Raw genomic sequence first — 15,284 nt, forward strand, 5'->3', positions numbered from 1 at the left:
GTTCCACTACTGTTATTATTTGCATTGAATGTTTGTTCCTCTACTGTTATTACCTGCATTGGGTGTTGCACAAATGATGCATCTGTCCACATGGTTTTGTATGTTTGTGACATTCAAATCTACCATTACGCAGATGACATGATTTGTGTAAGTTTTCTCTCTCTCTCTCAGGTGCCCCAAAAAGCCATGATGCAGTCCTTAAAGGAGTTTTCCATCCTCTTGATTTAGGCACAACATTTTTTAAGACCCCCTTTGAAATCTTCCCTATCTACCATTTATTACGTAATGCCTCCTAAGCCCAGCATTATCCTCTTTTACAGTGTATCCATCAGTTTGGGTTAATGCTTTATCTGTTTTTTCCAGAGATGTTGCAACAGGTCTCAGAAGTGTTTGGCCCAGTCTGTGGTTTTGGAATCTAAGCCCTTTTGGAAAATTCCTCTGCCATAAGAGGCTCCTTTGTATGGTGAAAGCCCACAGATCTTGGGTATCATAACCAGTCCATGTATCAATAGACTGATTATCTGGCCAGGGGTGGGTTTTACCCTCTTCTCATAGTCTGATCAAAGTGCTTCATGGTAACAAATGAATACATTAGTATATACTAGGCTTACCACCTGTCCCACTTTGCGAGGGACAGTCCCTCTTTGGGCAGTTGTGACCTGCAAAAAAAATTGAAAAAATGGCAAATGTCCTGAGATTTTAGGACAAAAAAAATTCTATATTTTCTTTAATAGTTGCACAAAACAGTTATTTTGTATCTTAAACACCTACATGTTATAAGAAACAGAATAAGCAACTAAAATGCTACATGAATCAGCTTTTATTTAGGCAAAAAAATACTGGCCGTGGGTATGTTTGCCCGCAAAATCTAACGTTTCTACAAAAAATGTCCAACTTTGGGCATTTGAAAAGGTGGCAACTCTAGTATATATTTGCCTAAGTATATCTGTTCCAGCAAGTAGTCTTACTTATCTCTGAGGATCTTTTATTATTTTACATTTATAACCTAAACCTAGTGGGGTTACCTTCCTTTAACATGCATGCGAAATTGGCTTTAAGCCTGTTAGGAAACAATTAAATAACCTTCCATTCAACAGAAGAAATCTTTATATACCTTTCCAAAACTATTAATGAATACAATAATTCAGCTGCAATCACTTTTCACCATTGTATCCTTACAATTAAATTTCCTCAAAGGGGAAGAATCCCGGAAAAAACCTTAGGTAAATAATTTCTGATCATGATTAATAAAAAAGCAATAATCATACTCAACCAATCAAATTCATTATTTAAACCTTGTGGGAACAGAGTATTTTATTTTAAAATTAATTTATTTTCCAATCTGTTTGGCATAGAACACTTTTCACCACCCATTAATAAATGAATAGTGCCCAGTACCCAGTACTTCTTAATACAATCAACATTCCCCATGCTGATCTTTTAAATGCGCTGTCACCATACTTGTTGGATAGTTCTTTATATCCCAAATGTGCTCCTGAATATGAAATTTTACCTTTCTTCTTGTCTATCTTATATACAACTTACAACATGAAATACAAAAACACAACAGATGAAAGCTGGCTAAATGCCAAAAATATCCAAGATAAAAAAAAAAAAAAAAAAAAAAAGAACCAGTTAGCAAGGCTTAAACCTTAAGACCCTTGATTTATTAAAATACAGCACAAAAAACATAAAAAAAGGTAAGTACTTTCACGATTACTGGCACTTCATCAGACCATATTAAAACAGTTATGCTGCTTAAATACTTAATTTCAAACTTTAATGGTTTAGACCACGTGATTTAAAATCCGGTCTTAAAGGAACATTCTCATTTAAACCTTTACTGGGCAGGGGAGATTGCAGCATACATTCCAAGTAAGTGCAATATTTATTTATTATATCCGTAGTCAGTAATGTTAACCCATTCAAGGGCAATATATTAGACAAATTAGGCATTGTTCAGTCTGTAGTGTGCTTTGTATTACTTTAAATAGGGTAGTTAATGTAACTCGGGGAGGGTATTCTTTTCGTATACTACTGTTGGTAAATGTCTCTGCTCTGTCTTGTGTGTATTGGGAGTAGTATTGCATTTTAGTTGTGTTTATTCCTCTAAGTGTATGTGTTGTTTCACTTTCCTTTGTAATCTCAAAAAATTGAACTGATGCACAAAATTTCATTTAGGCTACACATGTAGTTCTAAATGACAATAAAGTTTCCTTTGACTATATGCAAGTAATTAAGTCCTTTCCTGGCAAAATTTAGTAAGTTATATTTCAGATACATTTTTCACAGTTCTTATCTTTTCTTGTCCCTTTTCATTTAAAAGATAAAAGGTCCTACATTCCTAGAAACAAGAAGTGTACAATACAGATTAAAATAGGGTTCAAATATAGTTTACAGAGATGTCAACACTCTGCAATAAGAAAGAAAAAATACATTAATATTTTAAATCAGGTGTCTTTATCCTGACATACACCTGGCACAGCAAAACATACACAGTAGCTCATAATAGACATAAAGTGTCAAGGGAATCCAAGTCCCTTCACCCAAGGTACACATATGACATGGTCATTGTGCATGTTGGAGTAAATGACTTCAGGTATACCTAAATGGATCATTATGAATAGGGATATGATGAAGCTCTCAGAATGTATGTCTAAGGCTGGTACAAAACTAGCCTTGTACAGTATTCTACCATAACCTAGAATGATGCCACAATACAAACAAAAGATATTTAACTTCAACTGTTGAATTAGTTATTGCTGACATTCTGAGAGGGTCCTTTATAGATTAGCTTCGGACAAAATGATTGATAGCCCTTTTTGCTTCACAGGGATGGTCTGCACATGTTTCCTCATGGCTTTTACACATTGGCCACACCTTTCTCCATCACATAGTGCTTTTTTGTTTTGGTTTTAGGTAGATCAGTCTCCTCAAATACCAACACAGTCAAACAAGATGGAAACTATATAAAGGTAGCGCTGGTCAACTGAATAATATGACACTATCCTTACAGGCCTTCTCAACCCTCAAAAAAATAGATAAATGTATTGTTATGGAAAACCAGTTTCAATATTTCAGTATACCAATATCACCTGATTTGTGCTGGATTGCAATGCCTACCACTAATTAAGGCCCACCTCCAAGAATGACTATGACATTGTGTTCTTGGCATGTCCATATTCCTAAGAAGCTAAATCATATCAAGACTCATAACGCAAGACAATGACCTTCAACTTTTCTATATTCTACTTACCATCACTAAAAATCTGTACTCTGTCATAGCCAACAACCATAACCCCCTCCATATCATCACATCTACCAGACATATCTAAACAAACTTTAGACCATCATCTTTGAAATAAATACTATTTTCCTGAAGAGTTTTATCTATTCTTTCATTAACTGGGTAACCTATACGACCACAAATTAATATGTCCACTGCTTCCTAGATTTTATAAATGCTAGCTGCTTAGACCAGTTAGTTCACATCCCAACTAGGGACTCAAAATATTGGCTACAGTCCTCACCAATATAACCCTGCAACTATAGTTGCCTTATCTCTGCTCAAATTACCAACAGACTTATAAATCTGAATATAAATTCTTATGTTGTGCAGTGAACAGTTAACTGGTTGTATAATCAAACCCATATGGTTAAAGATACAGTGTCCACTTCTAAAAAAGAAAAATAAAGTTAACTTCTAAAAAAAAAAAATAAAGTTATCAGTGATGCACCTCAGGGCTGAGTGTTGAACCGTCTCCTATTTGGCTACTATTTCTCAGACCTTCAGCCAGCACTCCTGACCTATGATTATTTAAGTTTGTAGACAACTGTAAACTGATTGTTATTTATTTATTAATTTTATTTTATTTTACATTTGTTGACCAGGGATGTCTGACTGGGCCAAAGGCCCTTTTTCAGCAGAGGCCCGGGGAGAAAAGCTCCACACATAGAGACAAATACTTTACAGAATCAAACAATTAATATAAAAGATACATTGATTTATAATTGCTTCAATGTGGGTTTGACCATGTTAATAAGTGGTGCAAGGACAATGGGCTCAAATTAATTGTGAAAAAATGCAGCATAGTTCACTTTGGTAAACAAAACATTTTCACATACCATATAGGTGGCACACTCCTAAAATTAGACACTTGTATGGGATCTGGTCACTCTTGTTGATAATTCATTCCATCCCAATTGCTTGTTTGGAAGAACTTCTGTTTGGCTCATCCAATTTCCAAAGGCATCTCCTCTAGAGGCAAAAAAATCATATTTTCGCTTTATTTATATTTCATCAGACTCATTATTGAATGGTGTGTATTTGTCTAAACATATCACTCAACTTGAGAGGCCTTAGAGATTCATAAATAAAAGGAACAGAGCCCTCGGAAATCTTAGGACAGATTGAGCTCTCTATTTTTATTCAGTCTCATATAGATTCTTTCATGGAAATCTATCTAGTTTATCAAGTCATGAAATATCTAACTCTCTTTGACCTTCTATTCCCTCACAGAACAAATGGTACCTCAAAATACCCAATTAAAGAAATTAAACCTTCATCAACAGATAATTAAGACACACTGGCATGAGAAATGTATCCATCACCTCTGGAACAAGCTTCCACTACATCAGATAGTCGTACCCTTGCCACATTCAAGGTAGAATTAGATAATCAGATGGGCAGCCTCAAATTCTACCCTGGTCTATCTTGTCTCATTCTCGTTGAGGTTGTAGAGAACTTTAGAATATATATATATATATATATATATATATACACACACACACACACACACACACACACACACACACACACACACACACACACACACACACATGTATATGGATCTCTTTTCAAATCCTGAATCCCAGAATGCCAAATGCTAGAATCTCGAGACGAGAATGTTGAAGGCTTACAATCATGAAAGGCTGATCTTTCTCAGTGAAAGGAAACACTTGTCCAGCTTGTGGAAATATGCCCAATTCCCCACTGTAGTGTGATCCCGCAGTTGTTATATATAGTAAGGGGGTAGGGTGGGGGCATAGCCCCCCACCTAGGTGTTTTTTTTTTTTTTTTTTTACATAGGCCAATATGTTGAAATTACCTGATAGGCAAGCATTTTCTTTCCGTGAGAAAGATCGGCCGTTCGTGATCAACATTCTCCTCTCAAGATTCTGGCATTCAGTGTCCTGAGATTTGAAAGGTAATCTATATATATATATATATATATATATATATATATATATATATATATATATATACAGTATTTTTTTTCTAGGCTTGTAATGATCTGTAGACTGATTGTTTAGTACAATGTTCTGAACCTATAAACCTAAATCTAGCTACTGTTTAGTAATATTCGCAATGAGTTTTTAACTTAATCTACCATCCACTCCTTCTGTCTTTATCAACCCCTATACAATGAAAGGAAAAACTTACTGTCTGTAAGAATAAACTATGTACCCCAACCTCTAAAAGTGAATTCAAAAAGACAAAGAATCTAGAAGCTAAATCAAATCATTCACATATAAGTATGAACTGAAAATTGTCACCTATGCAAAGGTCAACCATTAGGTATTTTACAATTGTCAGAAATCTCAGAAGAAACACCCAACACTGCTGAAAAGGAAAAGTGTCCACACAAGTAGAACAGTGACAGCTGTCATTGCATTGTTCTTTCCAGCAAATATAATGAATAACTCCAAACTAATGGATGGTGTCAATGTTTTAGAATATATGCCACGTAAAACAATACATAACAACACATGCTCATCCCCAGAGGACACAGCCAACATACTATATGATAAATTTAACTGTAAGTTTACACTCTTATCTCTTCATATGATCCAGGGAGAGGAGTCTGAAGTCATTCCCTTCCACGTGCACATGCCCACACTCTTTCTCAGATCATCTCAGAACAAGCCTTGAGGGCACTCTCTAAGGCCAAAACACTAGCTCCATGGGTACAGACAGGGGGCCACATTACTTTCTTCTCAGTGCCATTCTAGATGCACTGTTAAACGTCAGCCTCTCCGCTAGAATCATTCCTGAGGTGGGGAGAACTGCTGAAGTCACCCCAATTTAGAAGGGAGGACCCACCACTGATGCTGGTAACTATACATCAATAAACCTAACCGGCCTTATCTGTATGTTAATGGAGAACATTATTTAACCAAATTAACAAGGACATCAGCAGTCTGTTCATGTGGGACAGTCTGGACTCATACAAGGTAGATTCTGCCTCATAAACTTAGTGAGGTTATCTAAACAAGTGACCGATGCATTTGGATGCAGGTAAATTGGTGGGCACCTGGCCTGGCAAATGCCTTTGATACCATTCTGCATTCTAGCATTATAGACAAACCAATGAAACTAAATGTAAAATCCTATGTAGCACTAAATAACAAAATGACTCACTGACAGAACCAATCTATTACTGTAGTGGGGAAGCTCTGAAAAAAAAAAAGTTATTACTAGTGGTGTCCCTTTTTGATTGGCCCTTAAACCACTTCTCATCTTTGAGAAGGTCACCAAGGCAATGAATGTGAAGAATACAGAGCATATTACCTACTTGGGCCTGGCTAAAACATTCACTGCAATATCTCACTTTGGGTATAGTTGATAAACTCCTGGAACTGGGCACAACCTCCTACATAACTCACTGGATGGCCAGCTGGCAGACAGACAAGACCCAGGAAGTCAGGATTGGTGATACTATCTCCACTAAGAGACTGGTCACCAGTGGGGTACCTCATGGCTCTGTGCTGTGACCGCTTCTATTTGGCATCTACTTCATGGTGGTAAAGGCTAATGTCAAGGGCCCTTGCCTGACCATGTTCACAGATGACTGTGTCACTGGGGGCAATCTATGATAGCTCCCAATTTTCAAACATCATACAGTAGGATCTAGCACAGAAAAATGTCTGGTGCCAAAGTCATGAATTAAAACTCAATGCCAAGAAATGCATTTTAGCCCCTTTTGGGAAAACTGCCACTCAGGCTAATTACTCCAACAATAAGCCACTACTAAGAGTGACCTGATAGTTAGGGATCTAGGAACAAATGCAGACCAACATGTTGGCAAGGTAGTAAGAAAATCATTCTATGTCTCCTAACTTGTTAGGGTATGGCATCCAGGTCAAAGGAAGTCTCAGTGCCACATTGGCCTTTATCAGACCCATCATTGAGTATAATGCTCCCCTTCAGCATGTACCTGACCAGACATCTGCAACAGTTGGAATGTCCACAAAGTTTCCTTATCAGGAGAATCCAGAGTATAAACACATTGTTATGTATGGATAACGTTAAAGCACTGTCTCTAAACTGTCTTCTACTGGTTACTGAGCGGTGGTCTATGCCTGACATATAAGGCATCATCAGATCCAGCTCTAATGGACCTTTGGAACATTTTCAAAATGAACAGTATCAGAATCACAAGATCCAAGGACTGAAATTTTGCTTGCGACATAAATGAGACATGTTGGGGAGACAGATATGTGTTTCAGAGGATTCTCATACTCTGGAACAGGCTCACCATCCATATGAAGCAGAGTCCATAACCCTGTTTAATAGTAACCTTGAACAATGGATGGGAAATTGGAAATTCACCCCTGTTCTGTCGCCCCCATGCCAGTGATAGAGGCATGCAGTAATGCCCAAACTAATGTAACTCCCACATAACCTTTAGTAAACTTCCTAACTAACATACCCTCTCCTAATAAACACCCATGATAGGGACAGAGTTGAGCTGGATTGCACAGCTAGGCTTATAAAGGTTCTGGTAGTCATTAGCCTACTATATACCTATGATCATGTGAATCTATGAACCTATTTACTTCTCTGATGTCAAGGCTAATATTAAGGGCCTCTGCCTGACCAAGTTTACAATTGACTGCAAGCTATCTTAAACTTTTCAGCTGACTCCCAGTTTCTTCAGGATGTCTAACACATAAAAATAAATGCTACCAGGACTATGGCTTTAAGCTAAATGCCAGGGTATGTGGTACAGTTTTCTTTGGAAAACATGGGTACCTATGCACCTGCAACAAAAATGATACTACTTTGAAAACATACCCTTATTAAGGACCTGGTCACTTTTGTTTACACTAACCTATCCTTTGACCATCATGTATCTTTATCTAGCCAGACTGATTACAAGAGCTAAATCTTCTAGGTCATGAGAAGTTACTATCCATCTATACTCTTCCCTTAGTAGGTCCATAATAGAATATAATGCCTCTTTGGTATGTACTTGTCTAATTGTATTCAATAGATGCAGCATTTCTTTACAAGGAAAATTAAGGGCCTGTCTTTCATGAACTACTTTAAAGCACCTTTACACAGTTTTGATTCGGGATCTTTACCTCACCTACAAAGCCTGAACATAACCAATCCTATACAACCTCCTACACATCTACAAAACAAGCAGCACCTTATACATTCATTCAGAGGAACTAAACTTCTACCGCAAGTTAAGCAGGACTTGCTGGGGAGATAGAAATCTCTCTCTCAAAGAATCTCTCTGTTATGGACTAGACTTCCCTTAAATGTGCAGCAAAGCAGCTCCCTCACCCTCTTCAAACACAACCTGGGTGAATGCATGAGAAGCCATAAATCCATCCCTTATGTGGTTCAACCCTCACTGGAAGGGGAGGAATGAAATAGTAGTTACTGCATGTTCTAGGTTATTAATGACATGTGTTCTGTCAGCAGCCTAGTGTGAACCTATAAACCAATACATTGTGCACAGGTCTGAGTGTGAGATAAAGAGCAGTGTGGAAAACTGTGGTCTGACTCCCTCAGAATAATCAAAGCAATTCAAACAGGCTGCTCTGAAACTGCCATTTGACCAACTGTAAAACAGCCCCAAAATGACTGGGGTGCAGTATGCCGAGGTGTAACCAGGATGGTGCAAAGGTCACGGATGCTCTGGATACATGGGGTTAGGAGTCATGATCAGCAGATGCTGACTGTACAGTTGTGTAGCACCAGAATTCATAAAGGAATGTCGATAATATATTTGCAGTCACGGCTGAGGCAGGTTGGGTGTGGTAGTCTGTAGGAAGCCTTTTGCTACAGTTTCAGAACAGAAGAGCCCCCCTCCCACTGTGCTCAACTTTGAGAGGACCTTTCCTCTTTTTCTTTCTTTTCCCCCCTTGATATAGAGATAATGAGCTGTGAGTTTAGGATATGCACAGAGAGCCAGAAATTTAGGGTACAGTTCTGACATGCTGACTGTGATAAACTGTTTTTATAACCTTTGCAATTAGCTTTCAGAAGTTTGGCTAAGAATGAATTTAAATCTTCGAAGCAAAGTGCATAATGAAACACTATTGACTTCACGTGAAAAGATAAGTGTGCACACAGGTAGTGAAAATGACAACTGAATTTGCAAAGTGCTTAATTACAAATGCAATGAATAACCACCAAAATATTATGTAGTGTAAATATTTACGAACTTGTGTCGAGTAAATCAAAAGTAATGGAAAGAAGAAGGCCACAACGGAGGCTTGTGAAGTAGCCGTTCTTAAGAAGCATCACATCAGAGCATTTCATTGGTATGTAAAACTCTCTGAAATGAAGACAGTTCAGTTGTTACTAAAAAGATATCCTTGGAAGATACCAATATGCATTTCAAACTGTGTATTTTACACAGCATGTTTTCTGTGAATAGTTAAGATTTCTCTACAGTTACTACTGATATATGCATTTTGTGACATTATTTACTGTAAAAATGCATCAAAGTTGACAGAAATAAGAAAGGAAATGGGGGAAGATGTATTATCACAAGAGCCAGACTGTTTGATGTGTATTGTCATGCAGAAGCAGTTTCTAATTAGCTGAAAACTAGCAGGGCAAGAAAACATGATATTTTGTCTGACTGAAGGAGGGAAGGTGGGACGAATAGGGCAGGAATTTAAAGTTATCAAAATATCCATTTGTAAAAACCATTATGGAAGCTTTCTTCATAGAATATGTAATATGCTAGTAGGAAAACTGTTTGTCAGTGTCTGCAGACTAGTAAATTATACTCTTAACTAAGGCCTCTCCTACTAAGCAGTACATCTCAGTTATTCTGTTTTAATGAAGACAAAAAAAGAGAGATGCTCCAACTGAAGAGTCCAGGTATAAACCAAAGCAAATATTGAAGAAAAAGAAAACCTCGGACTCACCACGAAAGGCTTTAGTAAAATATAAAAATCAGCTTTATTAGGTAAGCGCTTTCGCGTACCAAAAAGATACGCTTCCTCAGACCATATGTTAAAACATTGCCATTGCTTCCTTTTATACAAAATAGCACCATCATCAAAAGCATCACAAACAATAAATTAATTAGATAATAAACCAATTAACTGATATAATAATATGATGATGCAGATAGTTGATTAACTAATACTTTTTTATAATGTAGTATATATTTGTCTCTGCCTGGCTCACATTTATATTGGTTATTATTTCAGTAATTAATATATAGCATACTATCACATTATTTATAACATCAATGCTTAACTAAAGTTTAGTTAAAGTTAAATCTATTTCATATACTAGGATTTTAGGTTTTAAATGTTTTAAAAGTTATAAATATTATATATGAATTGTTCAATAATTAAAATTTAGGTAGGTTTTTACATTATACATCTATTTTTACAATTTATTTAACATATATATTTGATGAAATATATCTACTTATTCATTTATCTAGTAGTGAATGTTTTTATGACACTGTTACTTGAAGGAATCTAAAGCTATTAATTATATCAGTTAATTGGTTTATTATCTAATTAATTTATTGCTTGTGATGCTTTTGATGATGGTGCTATTTTGTATAAAAGGAAGCAATGGCAATGTTTTAACATATGGTCTGAGGAAGCGTATCTTTTTGGTACGCGAAAGCGCTTACCTAATAAAGCTGATTTTTATATTTTACTAAAGCCTTTCGTGGTGAGTCCGAGGTTTTCTTTTTCTTCAATATTTGCTTTGGTTTATACCTGGACTATTCAGCTGGAGAATCTCTCTTTTTTTGTCTACATTGATTGTTTTCTACTTTGAGGCTGCTTCTATACACACTATGGCGAATCAAGATGTCGAATTAGATTACAATCCAGAACCGAGGGTAATACTGAGTGAACAACAATGGACTTCTATTACAAGGTATACAACCAACCCTCTATTGGCTATGGATTTTAGTGCTTACACTACGGTATCTAACACTGATAGCGTGGACAATATTGAGGCTTTTAAAGTAAAATTAAAACAACTTGAAAACGATTTATATAAGCTGCAATGCCTGTCATGGCAACGGAAGCATATGGAGGCGTGCCTACATTTCAAACTTGTTCCTAGGGGCTTACGCGTTCTTTGTATGCCCTCGTATGGGGAGAGCCACCCTGCTCTTCTCAGAAAATGGCAGGAAATAAACCTTAATACCAGTTTTCAGTATATGCAGCTGCTTATCGACTATTTTACTCCCATCGAAAACCAGCTTTTGGCACAAGTAAATAAACTTAACAAAGAGCTTAAGGACAATTTTCAGAATGACTTCTGTAATAAGAGGTTAGATAATATGTACACTCAAGTCAGCACATATGCCTCTAGATTGCAACAAATAAAGCATAAAAAGTTACAGCGGGATCATTACGATTTTGCTTCTGGGGCTGTCTTTGTCTGGAATAAAAGAACTGAGTCTAATACACAAGCGGACAATGGAAATACAAACTTGCCGCCTCTAGACAATACAGTGGTTTCAGGTGTTCCTATTGGCTCTCCACTCCCTTCAGTTCCCATGCCTTGTCGATGTGAAGAACCTACGGAAGAGGCTTTTATCACGCCACCTGAGCTACCTGCTACTTCTGAATCCATATCAGCGACATCTACGCCTCTTCCCAATCAAGAGGCTAACCGTTTAGTGGATATACATAAGAATCTTGGAGCAATACCCAAGTATAGTGCTCCTGGCAAAATTGTTGCTTCTTCTTCTTCTTTTTTACCCTTCCCCATAAAGAAAAACACCTTTTCACGCGATCGTTCTCACAGCTGGGGAAGGAGAAAACGCAAGTACTCAGGAGAGAGTACCGACAATCAGAGAAGGTGACAGAGGCCGTAGAAAACATCTTTTTTAACCTTTCTAGGTTTGTACTTAATACAAGTGACATTGCCCTGTTGAACAAAGGTTTATCGTTTATTCCCTCCCAAGGGAGTAATTTATCACAGTTACTGATAGACTTACGCCTGTTTGGGAGAACAGTTGCTCTTAAGCTATTTTTTAATAGTAAAGTAAATGAAAATGGCAGCTTTACTTTAGAAACTTCAAGACATAAGCGCAAAAGCACTTTTACTCCGCCCATTCCTGGGCATGTAGATTGTTTTATAAAAATGTGCGAAAGAGATCTCTATCATTATTTTCATAGTGATAGGAGAAAATGTTTGTATTTTAATTTATCCAAGCAAGAAAGATTATCTCTGACTAAACTTACTAAAGATTCCTCTTTATGTATCAGACCGGCAGATAAGGGAGGAGGGCTTGTGCTGCTAGATAGCCATGATTACGTTAATTATATGCTTGAGATGCTGAATGATACAGACACCTATACCATTACTAACAAAGTGAAGTTAACGAAAATAATAGAAAGTATTAATGATGCACTTTATGACATGCTAATGTGCCACCAGATTTCGAAGGAACTTTATGACTTTTTTTCAATAGAATATCCACAAATAACCATCATTAAAGGTCTTCCAAAAATGCACAAAGGTGTGTCTCCCCCTCCCATGCGACCTATAGTCTCTGGGGAAAAGTGGGTGACTGAAAAAATTTCAGTTTTTTGGAAGACATGCTGAGACCAGTTGTTAATGACATCCGCAGTATCCTTAAGGACACATATCAACTGCTTGATTATTTAGATTCTCTAGATACACCTTTAGTGAAAGGTCAACATCTATTAATCACCATGGATGTACAAAGCTTATTTACTTGTATCCCTAACGATAAAGGTATAGAAGCAATAAGGGAATTGATCTCAACACATCCATCATTTGATCATAATAAACAGATCTTAATATGCCAACTTTTGGACATTGTCCTTTGTAACAATGTATTCTCCTATGGCGAGCGTTTATATATACAAAGAGCAGGGGTAGCAATTGGTACCCCTTGCGCCAATACGTACGCCAATTTGGTTGTACACAAATGGGAGAAAGAGTTTGTATTTACACATCAGTCCTTCACTAAAGTTATAGTTTACAAGCGATTTGTAGATGACATCTTAGTGGTTTGGGATGGAACTGCAGATGAATTCAGTCGATTTATGCACCAGCTAGCAATCACCACTAGTTTTTTGAAATTTACTATAGAAACATCATATGAATCAGTGGATTTCTTGGATGTAACTTTGTTTATTGAAAAAGGCAGACATATCAAAGTTACATAGGAAAACAAGTTGGAAAAATACAATATTGCGGTTCGATAGCATGCATCCACGTCACATTTTTAATGGCATTGTGAAAAGTCAGTTTAATAGATTATCCAAACTTTGTAAAAATAATGCTGATCTAGTAACAGAAGCAAATAAAATGGAAGATATATTTTTAAAAAGAGGCTATAATAAAGCAACTGTGAAAGGAATTAGAACACAAATGTTAGAAGATATGAATACCACCGATCATTTTGATACACATAAGCCAACCAATAACATATTTACTACTGGTGGTTTTAGCAATAAAAATGGAGGAGAAAAAGACATATTCTAATGATATTTACAACATAAAGAAAATTATTATTGACAATTGGCATGTACTAACAATTGATGAGCAGACTCAAAAAATAGTAGGAAAATTTCCTTAATTTACTTTTAGAAATAATAAAAATTTGAAACGGCTCCTATGTGCCAACTCAGGGGTAGCTAATGCTGACATCGATAGAGCACTTAATACAAGAAAGATAGGCACGTTCCCATGCCATCACTGTAATTATTGTAAATATATTTCTAAGAATCAAGTTTTTGAACATCCTATAATTGATGATTTTTCCTTCACTCCGAGGCTTCAAGCCTCATGTGATACTACAGGTTTGATTTATTTAGCCACCTGTATATCATGCTCTAGTTTTTACATTGGGATGACCAAGAGAAAATTAAAAAATAGGATATACAACCACTTGTATGACATTAAGTGTGGAAACGAGCTAAATGCCTTAGCCAGGCATATTAAACTTTGCCCTGGTCATTCCTTTGTATTTAGAGTACTACAAATTATTAAACAAAATCCAAGAGGAGGAGACTACATGTTATTGCTTGAACAAAAAGAGTTACATTGGATATTTAAGCTTAGGGGACATGTTTCACCAGGTTTGAATACTTATATAACACTCAGATCTCATCTTAAATCACGGAGATGAACCCAACACATTTAGTTTCCTACTAAATATGATGATGCAGATAGTTGATTAACTAATACTTTTTTATAATGTAGTATATATTTGTCTCTGCCTGGCTCACATTTATATTGGTTATTATTTCAGTAATTAATATATAGCATACTATCACATTATTTATAACATCAATGCTTAACTAAAGTTTAGTTAAAGTTAAATCTATTTCATATACTAGGATTTTAGGTTTTAAATGTTTTAAAAGTTATAAATATTATATATGAATTGTTCAATAATTAAAATTTAGGTAGGTTTTTACATTATACATCTATTTTTACAATTTATTTAACATATATATTTGATGAAATATATCTACTTATTCATTTATCTAGTAGTGAATGTTTTTATGACACTGTTACTTGAAGGAATCTAAAGCTATTAATTATATCAGTTAATTGGTTTATTATCTAATTAATTTATTGCTTGTGATGCTTTTGATGATGGTGCTATTTTGTATAAAAGGAAGCAATGGCAATGTTTTAACATATGGTCTGAGGAAGCGTATCTTTTTGGTACGCGAAAGCGCTTACCTAATAAAGCTGATTTTTATATTTTACTAAAGCCTTTCGTGGTGAGTCCGAGGTTTTCTTTTTCTTCAATATTATTCTGTTTTAAGTGAACAGATCCATGATTTCACAATGAAGACCACTGCAATCTCATCAGCTGTGCCTCCCAGTGAGTTATGGGGAAGATTTACCTTTCCAAGAAAACAAAATCTTGTCTGCTAGTCTGTCCCCACGTGGAGAGTCAGGATTGCAGACAAAGGAGTATGTAGAACTTTTTATAAAACAGTTTTTCCAGTAACTGTCTAGAAGAAGGACAGTTAGATCCAACTCCCTTACACACACACACACA

Source organism: Protopterus annectens, chromosome 10.part0 (assembly GCF_019279795.1).
Source record: "Protopterus annectens isolate FY-2018-M chromosome 10.part0, PAN1.0, whole genome shotgun sequence".
In the NCBI taxonomy this organism is placed as follows: Eukaryota; Metazoa; Chordata; order Ceratodontiformes; family Protopteridae; genus Protopterus; species Protopterus annectens.